General features: G+C 54.6%; 1 long non-coding RNA gene across 1 annotated transcript; it reads right to left on the bottom strand.

The window, feature by feature from the left end:
• Positions 1-4,248: 4,248 nt before the first annotated feature.
• LOC139083901 (uncharacterized) lies at positions 4,249-16,460 on the bottom strand. Its single transcript, XR_011540991.1, has 2 exons — positions 16,205-16,460; positions 4,249-5,002 (listed from the first exon to the last, which is right to left on the bottom strand). It is a non-coding gene; the product is annotated as an uncharacterized lncRNA (long non-coding RNA).
• Positions 16,461-17,700: the final 1,240 nt, after the last annotated feature.

Genomic DNA, 17,700 nt, shown 5'->3' with positions numbered 1-17,700 from the left:
GATGGCTATGTGCGCATGTGTGTCCACAGATGTGTTTCTCAGCAATATTTTGCTGAAAGCTATTGAGGGGTGTCTGGAAAATGACATTTGTAGAAATGCATATTTAACAGAAGATATGAACTGAAGTGGGAGAAATTTTTTACGTGTGTGGTCTTTGTGTGAGATGAGCTTTGGATGGAAAACAGAAAGGAAGCTCTCTTGTACTTCTCAGAAGCACTTCTCTCTTATGATAGACCCTTAAAATGTCCAATTCTAGGGCAGCAACCAATATCCGCGGTGCGGCTTCCCTCCAAGAGCTGGCTTTGCTTCCAAGAAGCTTAGTAGACTAAGAAAAAAGCATCTTGACCCTGCCCACCAGTCACTCAAACCTCAAGGACCCGCACTCACGCACGCACGCACGCACAGATTCCCTCCGGTCTGGGCAGAGCACCCGGCTCTTCACCTGCCCAGCGGGGCTGCTCCCCCGTCCCTCTGAGGGGTGGTTTCTCAGAGCAGGATCCAGCTGCGGTGGCCCTCAGGTGTCCGTGTCCTGCTCTTGGTCACAGAGGACTTATACATAACAGGGGAGGAGGAGAGCAAAGAGCAAACACTGCTTCTGCGAGTCCTGCCCCACGTTCCTGGACCCCGCGTGCCCGGGCCGCCGCCGCGCCCGGACCGGGCCTCCCAGGAGGGGGCGGTCCTGCCTGAGTCCCTGCCTCGCTGGGGCGGGAGTTTGGGGTCCGTTTCCAGCCTGGACGAACCCTTCCGCCAGCCTCAGGCGCCACCTTGTGGCCGGCTCTTACTATTACAATTCCTTACCCGCCACCCGCCCAGCCCTTTAATTGCCAAATGCTGGCTTTAAATGCTTAGCTGTTTGCTCTGCGCTTGCCTGTTTGAAGGGAGTTCTGTGCACAGTGTCCCAGTATTTTAAGAGCTTCTAGGACATGCATTCTTCATGTCATAGTACTTATGGCACTACATGACATTTGCCTTCCTCACGCACTGGATGATGAGCTCTTGAGAAAAGACCACGTCTGTTGGTCCCCATTGCCTGCATGCACATGGCAAATCGTAGGACCCAATTAACTGCTTAATGAGTAAATAGATAGATAAATGCTTGGATGGGCAGATTCCTGGAAATAGGGAAGGAGAGATGGGGTTAGAATAATCTTTAAGCTTGCTTTAAGCTCTAATATTTTATGATTACAGAGCTTTGAGCTCTTTTGAGAAACAATACAGTGATTATGGTGGGGTCAGGTAGCGACTTTCCTTTGAATGGACCTTATTTGCTTCTGTGGGGGGGGTCTGGCCTCCTCATTCTATGGGGAATTTCATGTTCTCTGGGCTCAGCCTGCCCAGAACTAGGCACGATCTCCGGGGTGTTCATTTCTGTCACCCAGCCCGGGTAGGAGGCTGAACGGGTGGGAGGAACCATTTTGGGAGAGTGTTGGGGAGTGTTTGTGCGAGATGACTCAGGGCCATGGGGCTAGGAGCCTTAATCTCTGCTCCCTCCCTGTGGGGGTAGTTCTCACCAGTCTGCGGGGGACGGAGGACCACCAACTGTCTCTGGAAAGTTTTCTTAGTCATAGCTTATATGAAGTCAGCTGGGACTTTATGTAATGAGGCCTTCACTCTATAGACGAACAGAGTACGATGGGTCAGATGGCTGCTGCTCTTTCTGCAGAGGCACTTACCGGTTCCAGCCCTCCTAACTGCTGGGACGTGTGACTGGGCCTCCCCTTAGGAAGTAGCACTTTGAGGGCTAAAGGCCACGGACATTTATTCCCACTGGAAAAAGGTTTGGGTTATCTTTATGAACCCCATGGGAATGCCTCAGTGCCTCTGGGGGTGTTCCACTCTCTCCTCTTAGTCCAACATCAGATAGGGGTGGTGTGGACAAAGCCAGGGCCCCACAGCACCCTAGACTCCCACATCTGTGCGAGCCTGAGCAGCAGGGAAGCTCCAGGGCACGGCTGGCGGTGAGTCCTCTCCAGTGCTGTGGGCAGGCAGAGCCCCGTCTCTGCTCTCTTGTGGCCTCACTCTCCAGGCAGAGGATGCAGCCCGGAGTGTCCTGTCTGACGCAGGAGCCAACCTGCCAATCACAAGGAGAGTTCTGTCAGAGACAGCTCCAGATAAGGCCTGAAGTGATTGTGCATATGCGCCTGTGTAGATGGAGAGAGATCCGTAAAAAGAGAAAGAAGGAAAGGCGGGAGGGGAGCGCTTTGGATGCTGGTGACTGGCTTGGCTGAGGGGACCGGGCCGCTGGAGCCGCTGGGAAGAAAGAGCAGGACTCAGGGGTCTGTGCAGAGTTTCGGGGCCTTCCATAGAGCTTCTTCAAGGTACCTGAAGACTCCCGGCAAAGCCCATGTCTGTCCTCCTTTGCTACCTGCTGGCAGGAGAGTGCTCTTTCTTGTGCCTCGGGTCCAAGGAGCTGGGCAGCAAGCTTTGGAAAAGCTAAGTCAGGAACTGTTTCACCTGGGGGCGGGGTGCTAAGGCGTAGCACCATTGCAGGGTCAGGCCATGCTACTCCCCAGAACGAGAAGGAATGTATGTGCTTGAGAAATTAAGCTGGAAAAATGAAGATGAATTTCCTGTCAGCAAGGATGGACACTCTGGCCCAGTGGCCTGGGAAGGAGGAAAATTCTGGAAAGAGAATTACAAAATCAGGCCTTATTCGATGAGCATATCCTGGACAAGAGTTAGAGCTGAGCAGAGAGGGTGGTAGAATAGAAGAAACTTGTGGTTTCCAGGAGCCTCCAGCCCATCGTTATAGCTCTGGCTCTTCCTCTATGCTAGGAAGTTCCGTGGGGGCCAGAGGCCTCCCTGAAGCCAGATGGAGAAGCCAGAAGGAAGGACCTTAAGGAGGTCCTAAGATGGAGGGAGACTAATTGAGAAAAACAGCTGGGCCCAGGGGCAGAGAAGGAGTTCCCAGGCTGGTTTCACATTGATCCCAGATCTCTGAGCCATGCCTGCAAGGCCGGTGCTGTCAGCTGGATGGGGACGAGTGGTCCTGGTGGTGAGGAGGAAGGAGACACCCTCCTCTGCTCAGGGGCCTGCAGTGGGGAGATGCACACCAGGGCCTTCCTTCTGGGTCCCCATTGAACTAATTGTCTAAGCTGGGGAGAAGCTGGGGCTGCCCTGAACCTGCAAGGGAAGGAACGAATGAGAGAGCACCAGGAAAAGAAGAAGGGACAGAGGTTCCCCAGCACACCCCCAGGTGCCAGGCAGGCTGCAGCCCTGTGGAGGCAGGGTGACGCTGAGGTCTCTGAAAGAGGTCTGCATTCAGGCCGCCATCTTCTGTTCCTGAGCTTGAGGTATGACCGGCGGAAGATCTGTTGCTACCCTCACATGCTGAGCCCCGACTCCCTGGAATGTCACGTGCTTCTGCCTTATCTGAAGTTTTAGGACATAATGCAGTAGATTATTTAGGGCCTGGGGAAGGTCTCCAGGAGCCCTGACCCATGGCATTTGGCGCTTACTGTGCTCTGTGTCTACACTGCCTTGTGTTTGGCTTGGATTTGCTCGGTGATCTCCTAGGGCAGATCTTCCTTCTCAGGATGCAGCTGTTCCTGCCCTCTTTCTGGACCTCAGAGAATCAGCCCTGATGTCTCAACTGCATTGTCAGGCTCCCTCAATGTTTTTAAGAGAGGAGGCAACAGAGCAGAGACATTACACCTGCAAGCATCAGAACCGTATTGCCTGGGCTGAAAACTCAACTCTACTACGGACTAGCTGTATGACCCTGAGCAAGTCACTTCCTGTCTCTGATTGTGGTTCCATTCCTGTAAAAGAAAGCTAGTAATGGGACTTAGCTTGAGGGTGTGTTCTGAGGACCAAATGAGATAATGCGTGGAAAGTCATCTTTGTCCCTTGGGTTACCACAGTAAGCCCCAGTAAACGTTAACTCTTGTTTTTATACGTGACCTGCCTCACATATCTAATCTTATCTTCCCCAAACAAAGACAGTGCATTCCAGCAAGGCTGGCCTCCTCCTTCCTGTACCAAGAACAGCCCATGCTCAGCCCCACTGTCACGCACATAAATGTCCTCCCACCTCCTGTTCAGCTCCTCACACTCCCCCACTTGGAGGCCCAGCTCAAGTGCCGCCTCCTTCCCAAAGTCTTCCCTGATGATCCGAACCCACACACATCTCTTCCTCTTCTGATTGAGCTTCCAACCAGTGCCTTGAAATTTAACATTTAAATCACAGAAGCATAGATTTGAGAGCTGGGAGAATCCTTACAAATGACCCCAGGCAGTTGCTCTTAATCAGGAATGGTTAATAATAGCAATGATAGTGCCGCAGCATCCTTTAGCATTCATCAGAAGACCACTAATTAACCAGAGCCCTTTTGCTGAGCCTGAATGCTGCCTCAGAATCCTTTTCAACACAGTGCTTCGGGCAGGCAGCACCAATCCATCAGAAGTGCTACTGCCATCCATCATCCAGACAACTAGAAGAAATCTATATGGATGAGGTAGCTGGGCTTTTCTAGGTGTGGGGACCTGTTTCAGACCCCAAGGCACTGGAATAGAACTCTTATCCAGTGCTCCTGGTCCTACACTGGGCCTCTTCACTTATCTTTTGTTGTCCTCTGCCTATTCATCTTGCCCTCCCAATTAGATTGCAATATTTGGGAGGGTAGGAATGACACCTTCTAGTGTCTTCCTCAGCAGTGAGCACAAGTCAGGACGCATCACATGCTCCCCTGCTGACAGGGTGATGGCTTGGGTTTCTCCCCACTCCCTTTCACTTTTCTTCAGAGCTCATTCAAAGGTGGAGGGGGGTTGGGGTTGCAAGGAGACTCAGGCTCTGCACTGATCAAGTCTGCCGGGGCTTCTGGAGTCCCTCCGTCTGCCCACAGCAGCCACAGGAACTCCAATCACTTCAAAGTTGCAGATGGCTGCTGGACATCCGGAGCCCAGAGCGGGCATCTTTGCTCTGCGACTTGTCCGCCGAGGGGCCTCGAGGAGTCCTTCCTTCTTTCAGGGCCTCTGCCTCCATCCACTCGAGGGTGGGGGTCTGTAAGGGAAAAGGAGAGAGAAGTGGCACAGCTGGATGCCCACCTCTCCTGGGCCCCCGAGGGCTTGGCGACGGGACTCATGAAGGGTCCTTTGCACACGGAGGGCAGAGTGGGAGCAATGGTGTGGACGGCACATGGGGCGTTGGAGGCGCTTTCTCTCTCTACTAGGACTCTTGGAAGGCCAAATGGAGTCTTCTCTCCAGAAGCTACTGAAAGGCAGCGTCACCACCCATCCAGTCCCCCAAGCTGGGAACTCAGGGTCACCCTGACCCCCCAGTGCCTGTTCTCAGTGCCTGAGAACCCAGACAGTTCTCTCAAGGTGCTCCTTCCCAAGCCCCTGGAATGTGTGCCCTCCTCCTGGTCTCCCAGCCACACCAAGTCCCTCTCATGGGTCTTATCTGCAGACCAGCAGCCTCCTAATAGAGTTCTCTAGTCATGTCACAACTTTGCTGGAATTTTCTAAAACATAGATTTCATTATGTCATTCTCTGCTTAAAAATCATTATCACCTCATCATCTTCAGGAGAAAGGTAGACTCCTTGGCCCAGGCTTTCTCAGCCTCTGTACTGTTTACATTCGGACCCCACAATTGTTGTGGTGGGGCTGTCCTGCGCACCGTAGGCTGTTTAGCAGCATCCCTGGTCTCTATCAACTAGAAGCCAGTGGCATCTCCCCCCCATGCCCCTGACAGGTTTTAACAACCAAAAATGTCTCTGGACATTGACAAATGTCCTCTGGGTGGCAAAATCGCCCCCACTGAGAACCACTGTTTTAGCCATAAAACAGGCTAATAACTTAAGACATACTTACTTAACTCTGTGCTACCTGCTTCCCATGGACCCTTTCTGTTCCTGTCCACGTCACTGGAGGGCAGGCCCTGTTAGTATCCTTGTTTTATAGAGGCTTAGAAGGTACCCACTGGAAGGTATCCGGATCTTTCAATAAAGGCAAAGACTTTTTTCTTTCACGTGGGATAAGAAGGGAAGGAGATCATTCAAAATCTCTTCCCTTCGAGGCCAGGGCCACAGAATCAGAGACTAGTCAATGCAGGATTAGAACCCAGGCTGCCTGCCACCATGATCTGATTTCTCCCCACGTGCCCAGCCTACTCCTTTCCTGTCCCCACAAGGGGGTGCCTTCCCCAACACTGTCTGCACTCCCCCAGCCCCACCTCAGCTCCTCCTCCACCTGGTGAAGTCCATTCATCACTCACTGCCTAGGCAAAACCCGCCCTTTTCTCTGTGAAGGCCTGCAGGCCCCATCAGGAAGATACAATGACTCCCTCCTGTGCAGTTCAGGTACAGACACAGCCTCAGTGGCACATTCTATCAGGCTAACTGTGCAGGCATCTGTCTTCCCTGCCAGACTATGAATGATCTGGGGGCTCTGGTTTGCCCCCCTCCTTTGTAATGACAACCTGTACGGAGCACACGCTCCCCAAATGCTTGGGGAACAGGATGGAGTGGGTGGCTGCACCGATGGCCGGCTCCTCCAAGAGCTGATACCCAGTGCCCACTGGACGTCAGGACTACAGTGCCTCTGGGCTGAGGTGGCCTCTCAGAGTACACAGCCTGAGGAGCCACATATGGCTGGATTTTGTCCCCTTGGCTGGGGGCCTTTGAGTTGTGCATAAACTGCAGTCTTAGAAAGTGGCAGAGCTCAGGGTGCCTGTCATAATGGAATCCCCACATTAGCTCACATGTGGTCCACTAGGAGTGGGCGTGCAGGTGTGGGCCCACTGTGGGTGCGTGTGTCAACATGCATGTCTGTGCGGGAAGATAGGCAGCGGGGGCCTGTGCTTGTGTGTAGTGACATCGAGAGCATCTGTCACACACTGTGCATATTTCTGTCAGCATATGTGCATTTTTGTACTGTGATACTAGACACGTGTGCACATATATGGTCATATCAACATAGAATCTAGGTCAAGGGACATGCAGGCAATCGAGGACCCTAAAGAATACAGTCTACTCCCTGCCCTGCTCCCCTTGTGGATGGAGGGAGAGAAAGACACTTTGGAATGCCTTCTCTGGAAGCCACATGGGCGTCTCTTTGCAGGTGCAGCTCCCCAGGCAGAGCGATCAGAGAGCTCCCTCTCCTTCTCTCCCTCTTTCTGGGTCAGAGCAATGGAGTTCGCAGGAGAAATGCAGTCCGTGGCCCCCGCCCACCTCGCCAAGCAGTTGCCAGGCCCCAGAAACCAAGGCACAATTGGGGAAGTGGGTTTCAGGGCTAACGGTGGTGGATGAGTGGGATGGGCCGACATGAGTCGCAGAAGAAGACCAGTCCATTAGCTGGCATTTCTTGTCCCCGATTGACAGAGGAGAGAAAGGCCTTCTGATAAGATGTCAATACTTCAGGTAAGGATGGCTGGGCACAGAAGAGAGAAGATGTAGGGGCCAGGGCCATTCCCCAAGACAGGGGCCCAGGACTGTGAGGTGGGTGTGGAGCCATGTGCTCATGTGAGTGTGCCCAGCTGGATGGTGTGAGGTAGGCGTGGGGCTGTGTGTTCATGTGGGTGTGCCCAGCTGGGTGGTGTGAGGTGGGCGTGGGACTGTGTGTTCATGTGAGTGTGCCCAGCTGGGTGGTGTGAGGTGGGTGTGGGGCTGCGTGTTCGAGTGTACCCAGCTGGGTCAGTGTTAGGTGTGTGTGGGGCTGTGTGTTCATGTGAGTGTGCCCAGCTGGGTCAGCGTGAGGTGGATGTGGGACGGTGTGTTCACGTGAGTGTGCCCAGCTGGGTCAGCGTGAGGTGGATGTGGGACGGTGTGTTCACGTGAGTGTGCCCAGCTGGGTGGTGAGAAGCAGGAGTGGGGCTGTGTGATCATGTGAACGTGCCAAGCTGGGTCAGTGTTAGGTGTGTGCGGGGCTGTGTATTCATGTGAGTGTGCCCAGCTGGGTGTGGGGCTGCGTGTTCATGTGAGTGTGCCCAGCTGGGTGGTGTGAGGTAGGTGTGGGGCTGTGTGTTCATGTGAGTGTGCCCAGTTGGGTGGTGTGAGGTGTGTGTGGGGCTGTGTGTTCATGTGAGTGTGCCAAGCTGGGTCAGTGTTAGGTGAGTGTGGGGCTGTGTGTTCATGTGATTGTGCCCAGTTGGGTGTTGTGAGGTGGGCGTGGGGCTGCGTGTTCATGTGAGTGTGCCCAGCTGGGTGGTGTGAGGTGGGTGTGGGGTTGTGTGTTCATGTGAGTGTGCCCAGCTGGGTCAGTGAGAGGCGAGTGTGGGTTTGGGACCGTAGTCGATGTGAACATGTGGAGCTATACACCAACGCCATCTGAGAGTTCAGGCAGGTGGTGTGGAAACGTCCAGGAACCTTTCTAGCCTCACTCACACTTGCTTGCAAGCCTGCACACGGACATAGCAGAATAGGGTCTTTGTGGATCCGTGTCCCTGCCTGCACCCATAGACCCCATGTGTGCATTTATCTCTGCAGTTCCAGGGGGTTCCCTCTCAGCCCAAGCTTAAATCCACACAGGCACACACAACATCCAGAGCCCCCAAATTCCTCTACATTTGAAAAAGACAAGGGGAAAAAAGGGCCAAGAGAGAAGAGGAGATAAAAATAGCTGAAAATAAGCTCTTCAGATCAGAAAGCTCTCTTTTTAGCGAGTCACCAGTTTTCCAGACTGAGCACACACACCCCTCACAAAACACAAACACCCAATCATGCCACCAAGTCAAGCACCATCCTCACACAGGTGCCCTGGCCTCACACACGAGCGCGCTCTTCCTCCTGAGGTAGAATTACCCTCCTCAGCTAGCACTGGGGCCTCTGGGGAGCGCTCTCACCTGGGCAGGGAGGCACAGATCCTTCCCCAGCCCTTGCAAACGCATATTCACATTCACCTGCGCCTTGCCAGCTTCTTCAGACTTCTCTGTTTCCTGGCCTCCCCGTCGTAATAGGGCCCATGCAGCAGGGGTGTCTTGCTGTCCTACTAAGAGTTATGCTGCTTTCTTCGGGAGGCTCTGACTCTGGAGCCCTCTGCACAGGCTCTCTGGAGCGGGCCTGCACTGGCTGGCTCGCTGGGGTGGGGAGCCATGCAGGGTTTACAGGTGTGTCCTGTTAATCGCATTGCTTTAGTGGCTCTGCGGGAGGATGGTGTGTACTTAGGACTGAAACAAGGCAAGTCCCATAGAGGAAGCAGGACTGAAGCAGCGTTTACGAGTACCCTGCCATCCTGGGGCCACCGTGCCCTGACCCCCATCCTCTTGCCAACACGGGGGCTTTCTCTTCACTGCTGTCTTCAGGCTCTGCCGGACCAGCCTTCCCCTCTAGGCTCCTCTAGGGGCGAGAGCGCCGCAGGTGGACAGGCCCTCTTCCAGAACCCACTTCCTCTCTCGTTCTCTCTCTCCCCTCTCTTCCCCCTCCCTCTTCCTTCCTCCTTCTCTCCTTCCTTTCCTCTCTTTCCCTTCACATCCTTCCCTCTATCCTCTCTCCACCTTCGCCCCTGTCTGTGAAACCCAAATCTGCTTTATTCTAGCATTTAAGTAACTCAGGCTGGAAAGGTCCTTAGATGCCCCTCCTGCCTGTTCCCAGGAGCATGGTCCCCTGGCTGTGGCTTCTTTCCTCTGAATCTCTGGGGTCCAGACCCCTGGGAGTTAGCTGGGCAACGTGTCCCGGTGCCTTTTCAGAAAATGGGGAAGTGGCAGCACGCAGTGGTGAATGGGACAGCTAGAGAGGATTTACCTAAAACTTCAAAGCAAGTCTGAGGCAGTGGCTCCTGGGCTGTGGGCCTAGGAAAGTGTCACACGTCCAGGATTATAGTGAGATCTCTAGAAGGTGGGTGCTCAGGCCACCACGCCTCTCCACTTGGGGCGCCCTCCTGTGGGGTAGCTCTGGGACGTGGCTTCCTCTTCCTCCTTCCTTTTGTGCCCTGTGTGGGCTGGGACATCCGCCTCGGCCTTGGTTGTGGTGTGGGCTCTGCTCTTGGCTGCCCGAGGTAGAATCCTGCCCACTTTCTGTTCTGTGAGTTTGGTGAGTCTCTGGGCCGTTGTTTCTTCAACTGTCAAAGGGGATAACAACAACAAGCCTGCATCATAAGGGTCCTTTGACGCCTGTGGTCTTAAAACAGGAAAACAGACAGCTGCTGAGGACTTCACAAACACCAAGTATTAGGACATGACCCAGGCCAGCTTGCCTGGCTTTTCTAGGCCTCACTTTCCCTCAGAAGATCAGGGATGAGAAACCCTATTCCTTCCCCGGGGGAGTCTCTGGAGCGACAGAGAAGACCAGGGTGGAGACGCAGTCCCCCGAGGCTGTACCCTCCTGCTCCCGTCTCCCCTGGTCTGTGCCCCTTCTGGGGGCACTTGTGTCTTGCCCCATCACTGTCCCCTCCTGCCTGTGAGTCCTCTTCATGGCTCTGGCCCAGCCCTGAGCTGGACCTGGGCAGATAGGAGGCTATGTTTAGTCCCAGACAGAAGCAGCAGCTGTGCAACCACCTCTCAGAGCTAGTCTCTCCATAGGAGGGTGGAGGCGACCCTCCTATGAGGGCGAGGGCGCGCCTGAGGAAGGACAGGGAAGCTGGCCCCGCAGGGCCCGAGAACCCCAGCTCCCTCTCCTCCCTCCTCAGAGGGCAAGCCTGCCCAGGATGAGCTTCTCTCCTGCTTCCCTCTCCCACCCCAACTTCTTCATCCCTGTGGGTTTAGCAGCTAAGCCATAGAGGCTGCAAAGTGGTTCAGGAAGGAGGATCAGACAGCAGACCGAGAGGCCAAGGAGTACAGCCGGGGCCCCGAGGCCGGGGTCCACCCTGCTCCTGTCAGACTTAGACTTCTTCTCTTTTTACAACGGAAACCTCAGCCCCACAACATCTGTCTGGGTCTGAGACAAGCTGAGGGATCAGCCCCGCCTTCCAGGAGCGCTCCCTTTCTGTCTGAAGGAGCAAGCTTCCCCACACTTGGGCCGTTGTGGAAGGCGACATAGAATGCACCAGGAGATCTGGCTTGGGTTTGGGTGGGCTGCCTGCTCTCCCCAGGCCATCATCTGTTGTCTCTAACAGCAGACAAAGGTCCTGAGACCCAGCATTCTTGCAATTCTTGCATCAGAGTTTCTTTCTCATTGTAATTCCTGCCCGTTGTTGGAGACCAGGTGGACATGGGAAGAGAAATACTTCACAGATTAACAAGTTAATCACATTTTTATTTGCTCCAGGCCCTGACCCAGGCTCTAAGGCTACCTTAGGTAGGTGAACAAATAGACAAGAACCTTTCCCGTGAGGATCTTGTTCTAGAGCTTAGAGGCTCTTTCATACTGCACAATGTGTCCTCATCAATCCGGGAACGACAGTCAAGCCTGCTATGTCTGTGGCTGCTGCTGAGGCGCCTAGCAGCTGCTTTCTAAGATCTGATTTCTCCGGAGCCTGGATTCCTGATGGCTTTAAGGCAGTGATTCTCAACCTTTTCCACGTCATGCATCTCTTTGTAAATCAATTAAAGCTTGAACTTCTCTCTAGAAAAATGGCCAGAGCGCACACACTCAGAGATCTGCCTACAGTTTGAGGGGCTGCTGCGCCCAGGGAGCTGGCGCGTGGCCTGTGGGTTCAGAGCCGCTGTTCTCAGGGTGGGGCGGCAGCCAGGGTGCCCTGACAGGCCATCAGTGTGCTTCCCAGCAGGAGATCCTCAGTGCCATTTAATCACAGCGTCCTGTACTAGCTGTGTGGCCATGGGAAGCTGGCCGCTTGGCCCAGACTGTCTAGCCTTCTGAAAATTTCTAAGTCCATTCTACCAAACTGTGGAAAAACCCATCTGCAAAAATCCTAACAAGTGATAATCTTGGTGCGGCCACAGTGAGCTCTGTGACCTTGGCCAAATCCCTTCCTTTCTTTGGTGTCCCAGCTTTCTCATTTGTGAAATGAGGAGGGGCAGGGACACTGAAGTAGAGCGGAGGTTCCTTCCAGCTCTGCTGTGCCCAGAATGGCGCCATACGGGTGTGTCTCCTGTAGAGGGGGAGGGGGAGAGCAGCCTCCAGGTGCTGCGCCCAGTGGTGCTGGGGCCGGAGCCCTGGGGAGGAAAACACCCAGCTGCCGCTTGGAGCGCTCCTGGCCAGCCCAGACCTCAGGCCCTCCTCCGTCTGCATTACTCCACTCCCCCTGGGCCGATGGCTGGGGCTGGGGTTGCTCTGGGATTGGGATTTAGCACCCCTTTTTGTGACTGAAGCCGAGGCTGCCTGCTCAGCAGAGTTTACAGCCTTACCAATCACAGTTCCCTTGGGGAGGGCTCAGCGCAGCCCACACACCCAGAGGTGGAGGGGAAGTGGGCTTCTTTGTGCTGACCCACCCTAGGGCAGCTGGCCCTGAGTGTGGGCGTGTGAGGGCTCTCTGTTCCTGGGGACTCACGGCACACATCTGGGAAGTGGTGCCCCACATGGAGGAGGCCTCCCCTGCCCATTCTCTGCTTGGGGCCCCTGCTCGCAGGGTAGAGGAGCTGCAGCTGCTGTGGGCTGTGGCTGTTTGGGGTGGGATGAGGGTGGAAGTGGGTTGTTCCTAATGTGACCCTTGGCCTTTAAGCTTCTGGCCTGGCAACAGCTTCATCACCAATCAGGGGGCTCAGGGTCTGGCTTTGGGACTGGACACTTCGGGTGCCCAGGGAGAAGATCTGCCAACTCTAAATCCTCCTTTGGAATCCGTGCAACTTTCTCCTTCTGCTTTCCCAGGACCTCCTCAGGACCTCCAGGCCGGAATTGAAATGTTCTTAGCTATAATTGATCTGCTCAGGTCCTCTGTGGAATTGGGAGGGGAGGCCAGAGGCACCGCCAGACAGCACAGGCCTCTCGGGGCTGCCTGTTCATCTCTTTGTCCCAGGGAGGAACACCCTCTAAGAATGCCTGGGAAAGGAGAACCGAGGAGCGCTGACCTGCCGTCTCAGCGGAGCTCCAGGAGCCCTTCTCCAGTTGGTGCTAGTTTTCTTTACATACTTCCTCACCCTTGCCTATACACCTTGTACACCCAGTACACCAGGCTCATGCTCACGGATACATCTATGAACCTGTCTATACAATTTCTTTTGTGCTATCAGACGCTGCCCACACCTCCACATAAAGACATGCTTCTCTTCCTCTTCCCTTCTTCCTGTCCCTTGCTCGCTGTCAGCACCCATGCTAATGTGCATGACCCTGAAAGTTACCCTCAGCATATGCCTTTTCCAAACTCATCTTATAAAACAGCAACATGTGCACATACCTAGAGACCAGGCTGCACATCCCATATGCATACGTGCCAGGTGACAATCTACTCCATCACAGAATCGCCCAGAGCTCCTTTCTTTACTCCTTCCTCAAGCACCATCCTCTGGTGGAAACTTCTTCCCCTGGCCCAGGCTCCTCCTTTGGAGTTGAGGATGCAAAGCAGTGTCATGTAGGATTGCAGCACCAGGAGTCAGGGAGCCTGGGCTCTCAGCTCAGGCGGGTTCATAAGGAGTTATTTTGCTCATTTGTCTTTGCATAACCTCATATGCCTTGTGACGCCTTCAATAAATAGATACTCAAATCTGGCCTCAGTTTCCTCATCTGTAAAATGGATTAAAATATCATCTGCTTTATCTCCATCATGGCGATGTTATGGGAGCCAAACCTGATATATAAGAAAGCAGCCTGAAAAGTGTAATATGCATGATCATGCAGCTGCTTAGGGCAATTTGTTTCACGGGTGAAGTCTAAGAGCTGGCAAAGGTAGGGCAGCATCTTCCCAGTGTGAGCTTGCCTGGTTCTGGTGTTGCCAAGGGCCCCTGCTTACGGGCACAATGAATTAAAGTAGAAATTTCACACCCAGTGTCTTCTTTCTTCCTGCTAATTTCACCTCCCCCCTCTTCTGTCTTTCCCAGACACATTGTGGCTACAGATCCCAGGGATTAGTAAGGCCAAAAGGGCCCTGGCATTGAGTCAAGCATCTGCCCTGGGCACGTGGACACACGGGGGCCTGGCTCCCAGGCTCCTGAGGGCTTGCACCTGGGAGCACTGCTCTCTGCTCCTGGGCCTTGGGGCTGTGCCAAACAGCCGAGTCCAGAACAAGAGGCCCTGTGGTGTGGTGAGTTTCACAGACCAGGCTGGGGCTGGTTCTTGCATCTGTGCTACCCTTGCTAGGTATGTGGCTGCCCGAGGCAACCTCCAATAGCACCTTGATATCTAAGATGGGCAGGCTGGATTTTTGCCTAGTGCAGAGTCCTCAATGCTTCAGGCCACAGTGGCTGTTACAGGCTAGGGTAGCCCTGGAAAAGGGAAGGCAGGATGCTGGGGCCAATGTCAGCTTTGGAAAGAGGCCAATAGCTGGCATCAAGCTGGCTTACATCCAGCATGTGAGAGGTGAAAGGACCATTCTGCAGGAGGGCTGTCTGGCTTTGGGGCTTAGAACAGTGTCAGATTTGACTCAGAGCCTTTATTTTTTTAGCTCAGCACTAACAAACCCAGGGTTGTGCTTGTCTCAGTCACTCCTCCTAGAGCTGTATTCAGAGAAGAAATTCCAGAGGGACACCTGGTACTTTGTAGAGCAGAGGAGCATTTCTGGACATGCTAGGGGGAGATGGAGCTGAGGCTGGGGTACCAGGAAACTGGGCTCCTACCAGCCAGCTAAGAGGCCTTGGAAGCTCAGGGCTCCCCTACATGAACATGGGAACAGATGTGGTGGACGAGGGCCCCCACGGAAGCCTATCCCCTGTCCAGGCCCTGCTTTCTGTTAGGGTGACTCTGCACGACCCTCCCCCCTCCTCCAGCTCTGCGGCAGGCTGGCTGGCCAGGAAGCCACCGCCAGGAGGGAGCTGGGCAGACAGGGCCCAGAAGCAGGGCCGGCCTGGGGGTGGAGCCTGCACACTCTGCAAAGCTCCAGCCTGGCTCCACCCCTTCCCTGCCAGGAGCTGAAAAGGATGACGTCACCCAGACTGAGGCCCTGGGCCCGGGATGGGCTCATTAGCCGGGAAGCCGGCACCTGCAGGGCTCGAGGATTTCCCGTGGTTGCCCTGTGATGGATCTTCGCTCGTCTCCTGAGGCCTGGTCAGCTCTAGGGGTCTCTGCTTTGGGGTCTTGGAGATGGCGCCTGGCTATTCAGACTTGAAGTCTGGGACACTGGTTCATCACCAGAGACTAACGCCGCCGTGAGCATCCTCCCCAAGCACGCAGCCCCTCCCCGTCCTGTGTCCGCGCCACCCCGCCCCCCCTCCGCCCAATGCTCCTTTTCCGTGCTAGCGCTGGCGGCAGCTCCATTTTTGTGAGGCTCCATGGAGAAAGATTAGATCCCTAATCTGACCAGGCAACAGTGAGCCCACAGCAAACCAGTGTCCCCCTTCCCTTGGGTCCATGGCCCCTCCCCCACCCAAAACCCTGCTGGGTGCTTTGTGTTGCCGGCTTGCAGAGCATATGCTTGGCTGCTTGCTTTGTGTCTGCTGTTTATCCCTCTCTTCCTACTTAACTTCTGTTTCTGCTTGGCCCATCTGGCTCCTGTGGTACCTGCTTTTCACTCCCGTTGCGCTTCCCCTCCAATGCGGCCTGCCCCCTATTTACCACTTCCCTCCCAGGGCTTGGCTCTTGTCCACTCTGGGGCTGCTGGCAGGAGCTCTTGACCTGGAGTGTAGGAGCAGTGAGGGACTCCTCCAGCCTATGGGACTGCCCAGAGGCACAGCTGGGGACCCTGACCTCGGGGTCACTGCGGTGTTCTGGAGACGCCCTTAGGGTGGGAAGTTGAGGCGGGTGGTGGAGGGCAGGTTGGGAGTGGCCTTTGGACTGGGGAGAGGGCTAGGTTCTGGTAGAAACCCTCCCCCGCCATCTCCCCAGGTCCTTCTGAGCTTCCTTCCTACCAGAGGTGATTCTTGGGGTCGGGTGGGGGTCACCCAAATCAGAGTCTTGTAGATACTGCTCTCTGTTCACGGCAGTGATGGGAAAGTGACCTGTGAGTAGCAGCAGGAGAGGATGAGGCCAGGGAAGGCCTGCAGTTCTGACCCAGAACCCCAGGGCACACAAGCTCCTTCCTGCTGAGAAGGGGCTGTGGCAGTCTGATGGCTTGGGCAAAAGAGAAAATGGTGGCAGCCTGAAGCTGCAGGATGCTCACAGTGGGCTCAGAGGGGAGACAGAAAGGCCCTCTCCTTCACTAGCAGTGCTCTGCTGGGGGTCAGTCTCACCCCACACATCACACTAGGCTCCACACTGCCTGAGTCATTGCTCTGCCTCCTCCGCCCCCTCACCAGATTGCACACTTGTGCATACTTGCACACCCAGGTCATGGCTCACACTCACCCCTCCAATGTAGCCTGCTTCGTTCCTGGTGTGATGTGGCAGCTCATGGCTTCCTTGGGACTTGTGAGGGGGTGGTGGAGCCTGGAAGAGAATGGAGGAGAAGAAATGGGGCCCGACAGGGGCAGGGCTGTCATTCATCTGCCTCTCTGGACCTGGGTTGCTCCTCCAGGCTAAGGCTGGCTGCCGAGGAGGCAGAGCTGGGCCTGGAGTCAACAAGGATCCACGTGCTTGGGGACCATCGGCTGCTGCTCCCTGTAAGCATCTGCTTCCCACGGAAACCTACAGGGCTTGGCTGCCAGGCCTCACTGCGTGCCCACTCCTCTGTGGCTCTGTTCTCTGTCTCGGTTGTTCCATCTGCCCGCTCCACCAGCTCCTGGCACAGCTCTCTTGGCCTCGTTATTTCTCTCCCAGAACCTTCTTCCTGCTCCTCATTTCTTCCTGTCCTTTCTCCCTGTCTTTATCCAGCCACATTCATGCCACTGTCCCTGAGGTCTTCCTCTTTTGTCTTTATCCATCATTTTTCCTCTTGCTTTTCTGCTGTTTTTCTCCATATTCATATTCTCTGTCTCATACATATTCAGTGGCTCCTTGAAAATCCACCTAGATTATTCAATGTGCTAGAAGCCTAGATCTGCTTCAGGAATAAAACTTCTTAGACTCTAACGCTAGGTCTCTGTCTCAGACACTAGTCTGGACTAATTGCCTAGAACATGTTGGTAGACCCACCTACCCTTCCACCCAAGTATGCTCACTCTTTGCAATGCCTCCTCTTCTGATCTGGGACAAGGCAGCTGTGAGGTGTGCAGAAGCCAGACAGATAAGCCACAGCACCTCGGTCAAGTGACACGGCAGGGGGTGCGGAGAGTCTGGGGCAAGAGTCTCCCTTTAAAGGGATTTGAGGAGTTCAGTCCTGGAAAGAAACTTAGGACCCAACGTGTCCGATCCTTGTGCTTGTACAATCCTTTTACGTCCGCTCTGTTATCCCCTTATACCTCTCATGGGAGGTTCATAAATAAGGAAACTACTGTCTTCGGACTAGAAGTTACTCCGCTGGCGCTCCCCAGCACCTGAGGAACAGAGCTGGAGTCAGATTCTCCGCTTTGGGATTTGCAGCCCTTGCCTGTGGCAGGTGAATGAACAGAAGGAACTGGAAAATGGCAGTTACAGGACAAGGAGGTAAGAAGCCCAGCTCAGCCCCACAGGGGAGCAGAGATGGTAGAGGGAGAAAGCGGGAGGGGCAGGTGGCCAAGTGTGCGGATGGTAGTTGTCTGTCATCTCCTGGTGCCAGTGGTAGGCACTGGGGACAGGGCACGGCGTCCTCTTGTCCTCACGTGTTAGCGAGTCACTCCCCAGCCCTGCTCCCTGTCCGTCTCCTCTCTCTGCCTATTTATCATCCAGCCTCAGGATTCCTTCTCTGCTTTGTTCCTCCTTCTCTATCCCACCTTCAGGTCACCTGCCTGTCTTTCCCCTACTGGCCCTTTCCTCTTCCACCTTTC

Source organism: Equus przewalskii, chromosome 6 (assembly GCF_037783145.1).
Source record: "Equus przewalskii isolate Varuska chromosome 6, EquPr2, whole genome shotgun sequence".
In the NCBI taxonomy this organism is placed as follows: domain Eukaryota; kingdom Metazoa; phylum Chordata; class Mammalia; order Perissodactyla; family Equidae; genus Equus; species Equus przewalskii.
The sequence above is the reverse complement of the archived record's forward strand: the minus strand, read 5'-3'. Positions and strand labels throughout refer to the sequence as shown.